Genomic DNA, 16,098 nt, shown 5'->3' with positions numbered 1-16,098 from the left:
TATATAATTTTGTGTTTTTATGTAGGATCGAGGGGAGATCAAAGTGATGTCCCATGGTAAAAAATTGAAGCATTTTGGAATGTACCATGAGGCCATTGAGCGTTATATCTCCATCTCGGGGTTGGCTTCCTTAGTCAACCTATCGTACAAGTATGTCGATCATGGATTGATCGTTTCCCTTATGGAGAGGTGGCACCTAGAGACGAATACTTTCCACCTCTGGGTAGGAGAGATGAGCGTCACATTAGATGACGTTCACAATATGCTCCACCTACCTAACATGGGACAATTTTTTGAGGTGGAGGAGTTAGAGTATGATGAGGTTCGATCTCATCTTATGGACTTGCTTGGTGCCGACCGCGCTAAAGCTTCTGCCGAGATGAAACAGTCACGCGGTCTAAAAGTTAGGTTGAGCTGGCTTCGCGAGGTCTATCAGGAGTGTATTTGTAACATCCCAATTATTATAGCATTAAACTATAATAGAGTTCTTACATCATTGATACAATAGAACAGTTGATAGGAGGAGGAATAACAGTTTTCCTCATTATTATACAAACTCTCACTCATATTCAAACGAAAATACAGTTCACACTTAAAACATAGACTAAAATTATAAGGCTCTTTCTTATAACTAAGCTTCCATCGATCCTCCAACTAAAGCTTGCTCCACCGGCATAACAGCAACTTCTGCTCCCATCCACCGGATGATCATCGCCAGACAAAATACATAACACAAAATAGCAACCACACAACAGACAAAGCAAGGGTGAGCTAATGCAACATAAAATGTTATGGTAAATTACATAAATAACTAATTTTCCAACTTACAAGTTAAATTACTCAATAATACAATAAACATACCATACTCATCGTAAATTCACTCATCCAGATAATCGTATGAATATTGAACTCTTAGCTAGTTCTATACTTACAGTGGTACTTTACTCAGCTACATCCCATCCTACTCTGTCCCCCAAACTGGATCTTCGAATATGGATGCACTTATTAGCTAGCTCAATTATTCTATCCTACTCTATCCCCCAAACTGGATCTTCGGATATGAATAAAACCACTGAAGCTACATCCTTCCTACTCTGTCCACCCCACTGTAGATCTTCGGTAAGGATTTCCCAATCTCCACCACATAGCTTTCTCTCTAAGTGAGATCGAGACTATTGAGAGCATAAGAATGAACCCCTAAGTCGGAGTTCCTATATTCATACGTACAGTACTTGACACAAAATCAACAAGGAGTTCCTCCTTGGAACTCTATTCTACACTTTCCATTCTTAAATACACGTGTTACCATATTATCATCTTTAGTCATATCTTAAGAAAATAACTCTTACATACTCAGACATTTCACAACCTCACAGAAACATCACTTATTAACACATAACTCTTTATGGTCTATTAATTCGAACCCTTAAGTAGTTCAAACAGTTTAAATACCCTCACCAATGGCTCCGGAAGGGTCAAAAAACCCCATATCGACCTAAAGAACGTCCAAAACGGACATCCAGAACTCCCAAAACGTCAAAAACATTAAAACACTAAATTTGTTACGCATAACTCGCTCCAGCGAGTTGACTCATTCACTCAATCGAATTTACTATTCCAAAATCACGAAAATTCACTTCCCGGACTATAGCGACTATTCCTTTCACCATACAGACTTTCTAAACATCCAAAAACTCATCTCTTATCAACAACCCATATTCATCCAAATCTTATAAACATCTAAACTAAACATATAATTAAAAGGCAGCGGATAATTAGTACAATCCAAAATTTCCGATCAAAAACCTAGTCTCCTTTTAAATCCATAAACAGATCCAAAATCTTCGAACTATACGTATACCAAAAAAAAAAAACTTCCACCGATTCAAAATACTTAATACGAACAAGATCTCTTCAAAATTATCAAAACAGAAGCATATCCCAATTCCCAACCGTACATCAATTCAAAAGATACAACAGAAGCAGAATTTCATTCTAAAATCATAAAGAGAATCAAGATCCTAAACATATACCAAATTTAGATCATACAGAAACAAAAAGACTCAAGGTTAGCTCCCCTTACGGTTTTCTCCTTAGCTAGCCTTTCGAAAACACTTTGCGAACGTTCCCCCGACTCAAATCACAGCTCTAAAGTCCCTCTGCTCCAAAACCTTCGTGCTCTGACCTCCGTTCAACTTAGGAACTTCTCTCAGCCCCAAAACACTCTTAAATAACCATAAAAACGTGTTTAAATAGTAAAAACGCGTTTAAATAGTAAAAACGCGTTTACCCAGTCAAAAACGCGTTCAAAACGCGTCAAAAACGTGTTCACTCACTGGGACAACTTTGTCAGTCTGGTTGAACCCCTTCCCGATGTCGGAATTACGCGTATGAGTACTCGAATCGAAGCTATTCGAGTCTACTTTCTAATGGAAAAAGAATGAACTCAATATCTAATTTATAAAAAAAATTATAATTGAAATACTAAACCTTGTCAAAGTCGACAGCATTGTATTTTGTACTATATTTCGTACTTTTGTTACAGCTTGTTACATCTTGAGTTTCTTAGTCTTCTAATGACCCAAACTTACTATTTCTTCTAATTTTCAGGGTCTTACAGTATTGAGCAGGAGCTTTGGGAGTGCACTACTCGGGTCTACTTGTTGCATCTGCTTGGATGCACAATTTTTACGAATAAGAGTGGGACATTGATTCGGGTCTCGTATCTCCTTCTATTGCAAGACTTGAATGTCTATGCGAGATATGCTTGAGGAACAATTGCACTGGCACATACTTATGAACAATTAGGAGATGCTAGTTTCACTAGTGTCGAGCAAATAACTGGATATTCCACTCTTCTCCAGTACATTTTAGTTTTATAAAAAAAATTTAATATATTTTAGGAATATATAAAACAACTTAAGTAATGTTTTTTTGTATCAATATCCGTAGAAATGTTATTATTATTTTAAATAAAAATTAAAAATTGTTTTGTTTTAGGGTTGGACTAAACCAGATAATTGGGTTTCAGGTTTGGAAAATTGTGTTTACGTGTATCTCATCTTTAGAATTTGTGCTTGAATCAATATTTTTTTCTTTTATTTGTGACTATATTTTTTTTATAGGAGTTTCGTGGTGATAATCAATATATTGCAAAATAATATAATTTATGTGGCTATAATAAAGTATAAAAATTACATAATACTTTTTCTTGTTTAGGTAACAAGAAAGTTGTTATAAATCAATTTTTGAATGTAGCACGTCTCGATTTGTAAAGTAGAGAAAAATTCTTATTCATTTATATCTCTCCTACACTTATAAATATGTGTTCTTTTTTTTACCTAAAAAGAATACACATATATTTTTTTTTTCACTTTCATTTACTATTTTCTTATAATTGATCCTGAATTTATATTTACTTTTTTAAAAACTTCTTTTTATTAATTCTAAATTCCTCAATATAAAAATTCTTACTATATTCTTATCAAATTATCTAACAAGTTTTCCATAAATCTAAAGAATAACAAATACGAAAAACTTGAAATAATAAAAGATAATGAAAAAAGTGATTATAACTAATTGGCTTAAGTATATAATCTCTAGATTTTGAGAAATGGATTATCTCCAAAATTTTAGTTATGATTTTTAATAAGACGAAAAAACTTAAATAATGATTCTGCTTCATAAAAACTCCTATCATGACAACACAAAATGTTATTAAAATAAATAAACTACTATTAACTATTCAAAAATTTATAAATATTGATATAAAAAATAAACAATGTACACAAAAGGCCAAAATGTACCATTTGATCTATATTTAGATAAAACAAAAGAGGTGTACAGGGTACCATTAATACTTCAAAAATAAAAAACTAACACATCCAAATCATGGAAACAAACTGATTAATAGAAAAATCCTCAAAAATCAAATAAATGTGATTATGTAGAAAGCACTTATATTTGTAGTAGCAAATAGGTTACGGTATTATTAGAAAAAGTCATGAGTTGAAAATGGTAAAATCTTACTCGTCACTAGTTTGGAAACTTGATACACAACCTCACTTGTAAATGTAACTGAAGTTCATTATGGATGAAAAAAAAATAAAATAAAATATATATATATATATATATATATATATATATATATATATATAGGATAATAATACTTTGACAACATTTTAACACTGTCTGCGTGTCATTTTGTGATTGGTCTATATTGGTGTTTATGATTATTATTATTGATTGTGGAATAATTTTGGATCAATCACAGAATGACACGTAAACAGTGTTAAAATGTTGTCAAAAAAATGTTGTCAAAGTATTATCATCCATATATATATTAGGAAAATTTTGAAGGAAAAAGAAAATGATGATCTTTGATAGAATGAGTAGATCGATTGAATTAAATTTAAAGCGAATAACTAAGTTTCTACTTACTACGAATAATGTAAAATGTAGATATGCGATGAAAGGTAGGATAGAAAATCAATAAACTATTTATCGAAAAATAAACAAAATATTAATACTATATGTTCTTATATGATTGAAAATATTTGTAAAGACTTCGTAAACAACTTTTCAAAACATTTTTCAATCTTCAAGTCAAAATGTTCCAATATTTAAATTCTGTTTCAAATCGATAAAAATCTATCCACAAAAGATAATACAAAGTTAAGTTATGAGTGTTTGTCATTCAACAATAAACTATTTATCAAAAAAACAAAATAACAAAAATATTAATACTATATGTTCTTAAATTATTGAAAATATTTTGTAAAGACTTTGTAAACAATTTTTCACAATACTTTTTAACCTTCAAGTAAAAATGTTTCCAAGATTTAGGTACCGTCTCAAACCGAGAAAAAATTGTTTACAAAATATAATACAATGCTAAGTTATGAGTGTGTGTCAATTAGCAATAATAAAACTAATTTACCTCATAATATTTATTTATATTATATTTATGAGTTTTTACCTGGTTAAACTTGGTCCATGTGACCTTAATTAATTTAATTAATTTGGTTACTCCCACTTTGTCTCCAATTTTGCAAAATCCTGACCAACATGATATGGTGTTATCTAAAATATTTTTATTGTTCGAGATGGCCTTAGATAGGATATCCAAGATGATCTTGAGCATGTTGAGTACACTATATATAATGTATTTCATTTGTATTCAACTAGTTTTTAAAACATAAACACAATATCAAATAAATTATAATTTGATTTGATTAATTTAGTTTGAGTAGAAAGTTGATTAAACTAAAAGGTTTGATATGTTTGGATTTTAATTCTTTTTTCAGTAATTTAAAATCAATAAGAACTCTTACTTTTTACTAATATTTTATGCATAATCAATTAATCTCTTAATTTGATCTATCTTACATGGTTTGACCTCAATTTCATAGGTTGAGACTGAAAAAATTCACAAGGCCAAAAAGTCTCTCATTGAAAAAGTCTAGAGAGTTACTCCCTCCACCACCCCAACTGCTTCCTGCACCTCCCTAAATTTTTTCTTATTCCAAAAATATCTTAGGTTAAATTTTTTTAACTTTTACCATTTAACTTTATTTACCTTTTTTAAAATCCTAATTCTGCAACCTCTACTCTCTCACTTTTCTCTTTCTCTGATTACACACAAACCACACCCCGTCACTTTCTCTCTTCCTCTCTTATTCACATAAAGAGTCCTCCACCCCCTCACTTTCTCTCTTCCTCTCTTCTTCGCACACACAGAGCCCCACCCCCTCCCTCTTTCTCTTCATTTATTCTTCCCTTGCATATTTTTGTGTTAAAGCTTCCTTCTTTTTGTTCTTTTTATATATGTAAGAGGAAGAAGAAGAGAAACGCGAAGACTTGAACGAACGTGGGAAATCCGTTCAGCCTTCAACGGATCTTGAGATCTGTCCACGGATGTCGAATTCCGTTGAAGGTTGAACTAATTTCCCATATTCATTCAAACTTTCGTGTTTCAACTCTTTTAATTTTTTTTTAGTTTATTATATTTTTTTTTGTAGATTTTAATTTCTGAACATTGTAAATGTTTATTTGTATAAATTTTACATAATTTAATAATTTTTGTAATATTTTTTATGTATATAAAAATTGTTAGAAAATAAAACAAATCATTGAAAGAGAAAAGTGAGGGGGTGGAGATGCGTTGTTGAACAGATCTTGATTTACATCAATCCTCATAAGAAAAAACTTTTAATTAGAGGGCAAAATGGGAATGAAGAGATACAGGAAGCAACCTGAGAGTAACCCTCAAAAGTCTATAGGACCAAAATATCCATAAAAGTCTTGTGGGCCAAGGCCGGTCCATGGATTTTTTTAAAAAAAAATTATTCATTTTGAACACAAGAAAAAATGTAATTAACTTCTAATCTCCTAAACCTAAGACGTTTTTAATTTGTCAAATAACTATATAAAAACATTTTAATTAAACTACTATAGATTTTATAAAAGATTTCAATAAATTTGTTTCCTTGTTATACAATAAAATTATACAGCAACATAAGACATGTCAATTTTAAAGTTTAAAATAATAAATTTATGAATTTTTTATTATATGTTTTTATTTATTTTCTTGTTTTTAATGTGTGACTTAAATTCATTATTCTAATATTATATTAAAAAATAAATCTTAAACTTAAATAAATCTTAAAAATCGATTTTGAAGATAAAATTAGTGTTAAAATTTATTTTCTTTAGCAAATCTTCACATAATATTTTTTAATATGAATGAGTATTTTTGCTGTTTCCCCAACTGGATTGATGGGAAGGCATGGTGTCACAGAGACAGAAGGCACCCATATCTGCGTCATAATTAGGGTTCCAAAACATGCACGAACGACAAGAACCCCATTACAAGATCTTACTATAATTAGGGCACATTCTTGGATTTTGCTCATTGGAATTTTGAAAGAGATAAAAACCCATTTCAAAGGTTCACCCAATTCACACTCTTATCTCCTTGGAAACTTCATTCTTTGCCAAACATTCTAGTATCTGTCTAATCTCTGAGGCAGACAACTAATCAACTTGGTCACCCAAACCATCCATATCCACAGACCAAATAATCACGATCACGACCAAGTTACTAACATTATTTTTTCTAAGTACAATCATATCAAATTAAACATGCTTAACTTTCTCATTTTCCTTTCCTTTAATCCTATCATAGCAAAGCATGCGTTACTTAACTCCTTTATCAAGAGACAAACAACAAGATGAAGATGAAAGGAATCAAACAAACATGGTGACAAGTTCATGGGAAGCAACAACAACATGCCCACCATGTTCGACACCTCGCATGCTTTGGAACATTTGTATTGGGAGATTATGTAACTAACCTTAGCCATTGAATTCACCACTTTTCTTTCTTCTTTCCTTGTCCCTTTTTCTTTATCCTTTTTAACTCTTCGGATCTTACTATAATTAAATCAAATCAAAAAAATAAAATAAAAAACCATGATTGATGTGTGCAACAATAAAACAATTTTACATACTTACAGAAAAAAGAAGAAAAACTGTTAGTGTTGCTTTCTTTTATTCTCACTGCCTTGTATATATAATCTTTGTCCAGCTTAAATTTAATAATTAGAATACAGATATTTTGAGCTTACACCAACAATGGCCATGTATATATATACAAAGTTATCCATACCAGCAGAAGTATATATATCTTCTTACATATATTAATATCATTTTGTTAATTAACATAGGTTCTTGTATTAATAATTTATTTTAAACAGATAATATGTAAAAGATAATCCTAATAACTATTTTTTTTTTATCAATATATGATAGTTTTCAGCGTAAGTAAATAACTCTTTTTTTTTTAAATAAAACTATGATTTACTTTTAAATTTGTGTAATAAATTAAAAGATAACAACAACCTAACAGAAGTTATCATCACAAATATTTTTTTAATCTTTAAAATTTGACAGGAAATTAGAATTGGTATATATTTCAAACTTTCATACATTTTTATCTATAAACTTTAAATATGAATTTACATATTCGTTTTAACTCAATCATATTAATTTTCTTACATAAAAATAAAATAATATAGTTAAATTATGAAGAAATATACAAAATATAAAGAGTATATCCGTTCATTTTTTAAATTTGAGATCAAATTTATCAAAAATTGAGACAATTAAAATTCTAATTTTGTATCAAAAATAAGGAATGTATTTAATTCATTATAAACTAGTAGCATTTTATATATCTTACTAATTTTTTGTTACTTATTTTCTATTTTTAATTGTTTTTCTTTTGTCGTTTATTTGATTTTACAATAAACATACATGATGGGTTTGTGTACAAAATATGATTTTTGTTGGGGAATCCATTATAAGAGTTGTTTTGAGCAGTAAAATGGAATCTTGCTTGTAGTTCAATAATACTCATATATTGAATAGTCTGACCATTACTGAGTGGAAATATTCAAAACCTAACATAATGTCTAAATCCATTTCATTCATCATTCAATCACCTTTTTTCCTTTGCTTTTTTTTTCTCATTTAAAAATTGACACTTAACTAAAACATTCTCCCTTTAAAGAAAATAAAAATATTATTGGGTAATTAAAAGTAATACATAGGAATAGGAAAAGCAACTTGTAAAAAGGAATAAAGTGATTTAATTATTTCCATTTAAACAATTTTTTGAAAAGGGCATCCACCACTATTGCATTTTCCCATTTTAAATTAGCTTCTATATTATAAATCTTGAATTCTTTGTTTCATCATTATGTTTAAAAAAATTACTTTTACAAGTAATTATAGTAATTATTCTGTGTGTTTATCTTCAATCTCACAAAATTAATTTGCAAGATGAAATTTAAAATTCATTTGTATTTGTATATATTATAATTTAACTTTGTGTTGGTGGATCTCCAATAATTATTTAAAATTAATACTTTTAACATGTTTTAGAAATGTATTTGTTGAATATTAGAGATTTTACGTTTATGAATATGGTTGAATTATAATAGATAAGTAAATGTATTTATAAATTTGTTTTATAAAATTAAATTAGATATAAATTCATTTTATAAGATAATATTAAAATTATTTAAAATTTATTAAAATCAAATTCTTTGAAACTATTATTATTATCAGTTTTGTTAAACGTAAAATCAAATTATTATAAAATATAAGTGAAGTGAATATTAATCAAGTTTGTGAAGTGGACATATGTTTTATCATTGTAAACAATTAATTTATAACTTCTTTTTTTCAAATATATTTTTAATTTGATTTAAATTAATATATAAACTCAAAATTTAATTCCCTTATCATTTTAAATCATTTCATTTATTCTTTATCCTCAAACCTGATTTTCTAACTTGTTTTTCAATTTTTCATATTTATATTTAAATTAAATTTCCATAACATTAAAATGTTTCAATAGTTAATAAAATTTGATCATAATATAAATTATTTATTAAGTCTAATATATAATTAGTATGTATTCTAAAATATTTTCCTCATACAAATATATATTTCTTAATTACACATCATCAATATTTTCCTCTCCTCTAAAAAACAATTTGTATGTTATTATTACAACTAGAAGCAATATTTGTTATAGTATCATCTTTTTTAAATTTTAAAAAAAAAATTGCATGCTTTCAATTATTAAAAAAATATATATTATTTATTTCTAAAATGGGTATTGTCTCCTTAACTTATTTTATGTACATTTTCATTATTAAATTAAAAAAATTTGTATAATATAATAAAAAGGTTCGAAAAGCTTGTTAGAAATATTTTAATGTGAAAATTTGTATGATAGGATCCAACTGAAGTGTTGAAAATTGACAGAATACCAAACGAAAAATAAAGAACTATAATCTCTTTTTTAAAATCAACATGTGTAGGGACACAATCTTCTTTAATTAGTTTATACGCTTGTAAGCACTTACTCTTTTTTTTTCATTTTTAAATTACAAAAGCTCTTTAAACAAAAAGAAAAACTACATGACTTTTAAATAATATTAATTGAAATTGGATCACATATTCTGTAATATAAATTATAGTATGCAACCTCGTGAGGATTATTTTCATTCTCTTTATTAGATATTTTTAATATTGTCATTTTATCTTTTAAATATGCATTCCACACATTATCTCTATAAACTAAAAGTAAAATTTTATCCTGTTTAATATGAAAACTAAAATTCTATTTGATTTCTTATTATTGAAAACTATTATACGTTTTTAAAAACAATAATTAAATAATTACTTTTTTCAAATAAATAAGTCCTTCTTTGCCAAATATATATATATATATATATATATATATATATATATATATATATATATATATATATATATATATATATAAGGGTTGTTGTTTGGGTTCAGGTCCAAACTGGTTGACCTAATACAAAATATAAAACGGCTCATGTACCAAAATGTGGACTGAACCGGACCCTTCAGTTATTGGGCTAAACTAATAAAAATATGTAGTTTCTTCTTGCACTCCATAATTTCTTTTTACACCTTTATACACTCAAAATTTTAAACTTTATCCCCTTTTGAATTTGAGTTCTAGAATATAGAATTCATACAAAATGAATTATGGAATGTATAATCCAAAATACAACATTTGTATTTTGTATATTCCATGATACATAATAAAAAATGCATTCCTGATCACACAGTACAAAATTTGTATTTTGAATTACACATTGTATATTTTATATTTCAAATTGTATAATTTAAAATACAATATTTATTTTGTGTGTTAGAACGCACAATTCAAAATATATGAATAAAATAGTGAATTCAATGTGAAGAATGAATGATGAAATTTTGATAATGAAAGTGTAGCATTGTAGATAAGATACAATAATAAAAGTTACATTCATTTAATTAACTTTGTTTAATGTGTTTTGAGATTTTTGTAATTACAAATTTTTTCACTGTTTTTTTGTATAAAACTTTGGAAAGCATTTAATACATTTCAAAACTAAGTCTTAGTAAAATACAGAAGTCTCAAAATTAGGATCTATTCACATTCGGTATCAATTTTTTCTTGTGTTCACATAATAAAAAAGGAAAATAAAAAAAAAATCCCACAAGACAGCGTCTTCCTAGAACTCCATAGCCATCTTTGGAAGTTATTTATTTTTTGTATTATATAATCTCAAAACTAAAAGTAAATTTTACATTATAAAATTCGAAAAAATTTATTTTTGGGTTGTGTAATTTGAAAACTATTTTATCTTTTAAAAAAAGGTAATTTTCAAATTATATCATTTAAAATATATTTAAAAATTAAAAATAAATAAAATTATAATTCAAAAGCTGTTTTTTTAGAAAGAAAAAAAACTTATGAATTCTATAATTTAGAATTCATTAATTGTACAATTCAAAAAACTTATGAACTTCAAAGTCCATAAATTTATTTTTTATTTTCGGATGTACGGTAAAAAAAAGACAAAATAGAAAGTTTTTATTTTTACAGGGGTGTAAGTAGAAACTGTCTTCCCACATGCTTGGGAAGCCCATGACTTTTACTTCTTGTACCCCTTTCACAAAGACAATGTGAATCTGGTTCAAAGCATCCAATTGATAACTCACTATATATATTGATGAAGTCGGAGAAAATAAGAAATAATTTAAAAATACTATATATGAAAGTATATATTAAAGAGGATGTCACTTTCATATTTCCCAAAAAGATAAAATAAAAATTACCATTAAATGTTGAACAAAGATAACCTTTCATTCATTCCAAAAGCTAATTTTCTGCTGCTTCTTTTTTCAACACCAAGGGACGCGGCGGTTCTGCACATCCATGCCCACGTCATCTACAACATCATATGTTTTCACAGCGTAATTAATAAACATTACTTAATCTATTTCTTAAGATACTTCCTATAAATATCTAACATTTATTTATTTTTATAACAAACAAAACATTAGATGAATTACTCTCCAACTTAATTAGATGAATATAAAAATATGGGGTTTGCTAACGCGCGTACGCCTGTTTTTCAGTTGGTACATTTTAGCAATGTGTACCGGATTTTAGTAGACAAAAATATCCTTATATATCATGGATTCTAAGTTTTAAGGTTAAGGGTATTTTAATAATTTTCATTCTCAAAACTTAAAAAAAAAAAACCCCCAAACCCTTACTCACCTCTCTTATTCCTCTCGATCATTTCTCTTTCATCTCTCTCAATTTCACCATCTTCACTAACCCTCATCATCTGCATATGTTGAATCATCATCTCTAAAAAAACCTTCCAGGCCAATTACCAATTCTTTTGGATGTCATTATGCTTGTGAAAATTAGATAAAATTATATACGACAAAAATTATAAAATGAAAACTCATTATAAAGTCATTTTTTGTAAGAAATTGTTTAACAATGAGTGTTTCTGATTTTTTTCCAGGCCAATTACCAATTCCTTTGATGTCATTATGCTTGTGAAAATTAGATAAAATTAGATAAGACAAAAATTATAAAATAAAAACTCATTATAAAATCATTTTTTGTAAGAAATTGTTTAACAACAAGTATTTCTGATTTTTTCCAGGTCAATTACCAATTCCTTTATGCTTGTGAAAATTGGATAAAATTAGATAAGACAAAAATTATAAGATGAAAACTCATTATAAAATCATTTTTTTTGTAAGATTGTTTAACGGCAAGTGTTTTTTATTTTTTCAATTGGGGCTACAGTATAGATGACAGAGAAAAGATTGGAGTGAGAAAGATGAAAGAGAATACCCTTAACCTTAAAACTTAGAATCCATGATATATAAGGATATTTTTGTCTACTAAAACCCGGTACATATTGCTAAAACGTACCAACTGAAAAACAGGCGTACGCGCGTTAACAAACCCCTAAAAATATATTAAACAAGTCTAATCATATATATATATTGATCAGTCTATACAATTAAACTATTTTATTTATTATCTAATTAGACAAGATTTTTAATATACATTAAACAAATTTATACATATATTAATTAGACAAGTTTAACAATATATAATAAATAAATTTAAAGAATTTATTGTGTCAATATATTAATTAGACGAATATACTAATATTCAATAAATTTACACACTCATTTGTATTTTTAACAAATATATTTTATACATTTCTGTATATGTTTTATATAATCTATTATATTTTTACATATGTTTTTCTCCTTTATAAATACAAAGTCTATTATTTATATTCTTATAGATATATTGACTTTATAAACATGAAAATTACTTTTTAGATTAATTTTATTAAAAAACTTAGTTTTAAACTTAAAAATATTTATTATTATTTTGTCAACATTTAAATTCTTTTTAATAAAAATACAAACATATACAAACTTCTTTCCATTAAAAATGAAACACTACTCATTTATCATACATAATGTTATGTTTGTTTTGAAAATAAAAAGATGTAAAATTTATTTAAAAATATTCATAATTTCTCCACTGTCACCACTGATGCTTTTATCAAAGAGACATCAAAAGATTTGAATAATACGTCTTTTTAATAAAACATTTTTATTTCCCACTTGTTTTTATTAAACTTTTTACATTCTTTGTTTTTATCATTGAATGAATTTCTTTATTCTTTAACAAACCAACATTGGTTGAAATTATTGATCCTCTGTTGAAAGAAAACAAGCCTGCAATTATCACATCAGTGGTAATGGTCCACAAGGTTTTATTTACTTTTTCTTATTTTTTTAATTTCCAAGAAATATATTTATATAATAAAGTACAAATTATTGGAGACAAAGTCCTACCACACTCAAAAAGTGGAGCACCTTGGTGAACCTTCACCTCATTCTACAATTTTAACTTTTATTTGAAAAAGAAATAAATATTTATCTTAAAAGTAAATATATATATAGTTTTTATAAATAAAATAATACGAAATAAATCATAACACGTCGAATAAGTTTTTGATTTTGACTAATATATAATATAATTTTAGGTATGCATTTTCTTTAACGTTTTCTTTAGTTTTGAAAATGAATAATATAGCATTTTCCAAATTCAAGAGCTAAAGTATATGTTTTTTCTTTCTTTTTAGTAACTCACATTTTCTTATTCTATAATGCTGCAACTATTTATGCAATGATTTCTCAACTTGAAAAATATTTTCTTTTGGTGGAATCCAAAAATAGTTAAAGTAACTGGTTTAAAATTGTAATACCAAAAGCCCAGAGAAAAATAAATAAATGTTTTGAGAGAAAAACAAAAAAAAAATGAAAATATAGGACAAGGTGAATCATTGAGGTTGGTAGAGGTAAAGGCCAAGGAAACATTGTGAAATTCTGAATTTTGAGAGGAAATCGATAAAAATATTATATTAATCGAAATTAGGAACACAATTTTAAATTAAATTTTGGGTTAAATATGTTTATTTATTTATTTATAAACTGTTTTTTGTTTCGTCTTTAAAATATATACCAATTTTATCTCTATATCTTATATACCAATTAACACATTCTTTAATTTTAATGAATAGTTTGACTAGAAAACATTTAATTTTTAAGTTCTTGATATTTTTTGTTTGAGAAATATTTTAGATAAAAAAAAATGATTATAAAACAAAAACATGACTTACTCTTCGAAAATGAAATTTCAAACATAAACCATAAAATGTTATCTCCACAAAATAAAAGGATAAATATTAATTAAAAAAAAAAGAAAAAAAAACATCAATCATTGTCCTCCAACGGTAGCCATTGCTGTGTGTGTTTCTTCCTAAGTGTCTTGTTTTGGTCAATTTTTTCATCAACAGAAAACAATAGACCATTAAACTGCAAACAACATCAACCAATCAAAAAGTTATCTTAATGAACATGTCACTTGGTTTGGGATTTCTCCATATTTTTTGTGTGTTACAATCTTTGTGGATATGGTTAAGTATGTCATCTTAGAGGTACCACCATCCCTAGTTGATGCCGCTGTAGCCAAAGACAACATAGGTGAAGACAATTTCTCCAAAATCTGAGTATTTTTTTATACTAAATTGTATATTTAAAATGAGTGAAAATTTTGGAAAACATGACTGTCAAATGTAAAAATAAAAATGTACTTGGAATACAACAAACAATGCCATGAGACAAAAAGACAAAGACTTTTCCCACTCTATTTGTTCTTTCTTGCATGATGTCCCTTTCTTTTCTTTTTTTCAAGCATGCATTATTTATTTAGTGTTTTTCTTCTCTCAATTATTTGTACTCTACATTCCATTATTGTTCCTTCGTTTCTTCTCTAGCTTCTTTCAAAAATTTTCATATTATATTATGTTTTTATTTCTTAACTTTAAGTAAAAATTGAAATTAGTCTATTTTCGAAACTTTGATGTATTTAGTCTCTTAACTTTATAAATATGTGAATTTAGTCTTTATAACCAAATTTTGTTAGATGTATTTAATGTTTTAAATGCATTTTATGATAGTATTTGAGTTATTTATAATGTTTTACACATTCTTTTCTTCAATATTAGTTGAAAAACACATTTAAAACTTCAAATAAGCTTAATAAAATTTGATTAAAAGGATGAAACTCAAAATTCTAAAAATGATAGACTAAATTAGTTTTTTAAAGTTTCAAAATTGTATAAGTAGTTACCGAAAGTAACATTCAATTATGATTCTATTGATATGTCTTTTCAGAAAAAAAAATTACTAAAAACACATAACATCAATAAAATTTGAATCATATAATTGATTAACACAACTTTCAACCTAAAATAAGTTTATGAGTTTTTACTTTATATAATACTGAACATTCTTATATTTACTTAATGTAATACTTACACTCACACTTTGATTCTAATCATTATTATAACCTTAAATTAGATATCTTCATTAATAATAGTTAAATAAATTAACTTGACTCGTAAAGGAACAAAATCCTATCATCAATTTTTCTTTTCATTCACTGACTCAAACACATATAATGCTTTCAATTATTTATTATCTTTCTCAAATCACAACCACATCTCGAGATACCAATTTGGATTCTCATATCATTCATTTTTTGTCTTTGTTATACGGAATCTTTTATAATATGAATAAAGATTAGTATATATCACTTTC

At 26.6% G+C, this 16,098-nt stretch overlaps 1 long non-coding RNA gene across 1 annotated transcript; it reads right to left on the bottom strand.

Moving 5' to 3' along the window:
- Positions 1-441: 441 nt before the first annotated feature.
- Positions 442-2,185, bottom strand: LOC128193556 (uncharacterized). The gene is made up of 2 exons (XR_008244876.1): positions 2,084-2,185; positions 442-687 (listed from the first exon to the last, which is right to left on the bottom strand). It is a non-coding gene; the product is annotated as an uncharacterized LOC128193556 (long non-coding RNA).
- Positions 2,186-16,098: the final 13,913 nt, after the last annotated feature.

Source organism: Vigna angularis, chromosome 8 (assembly GCF_016808095.1).
Source record: "Vigna angularis cultivar LongXiaoDou No.4 chromosome 8, ASM1680809v1, whole genome shotgun sequence".
NCBI lineage: Eukaryota > Viridiplantae > Streptophyta > Magnoliopsida > Fabales > Fabaceae > Vigna > Vigna angularis.
Note: the sequence above shows the minus strand (reverse complement) of the source record. Positions and strands in the feature narration are given on the sequence as shown.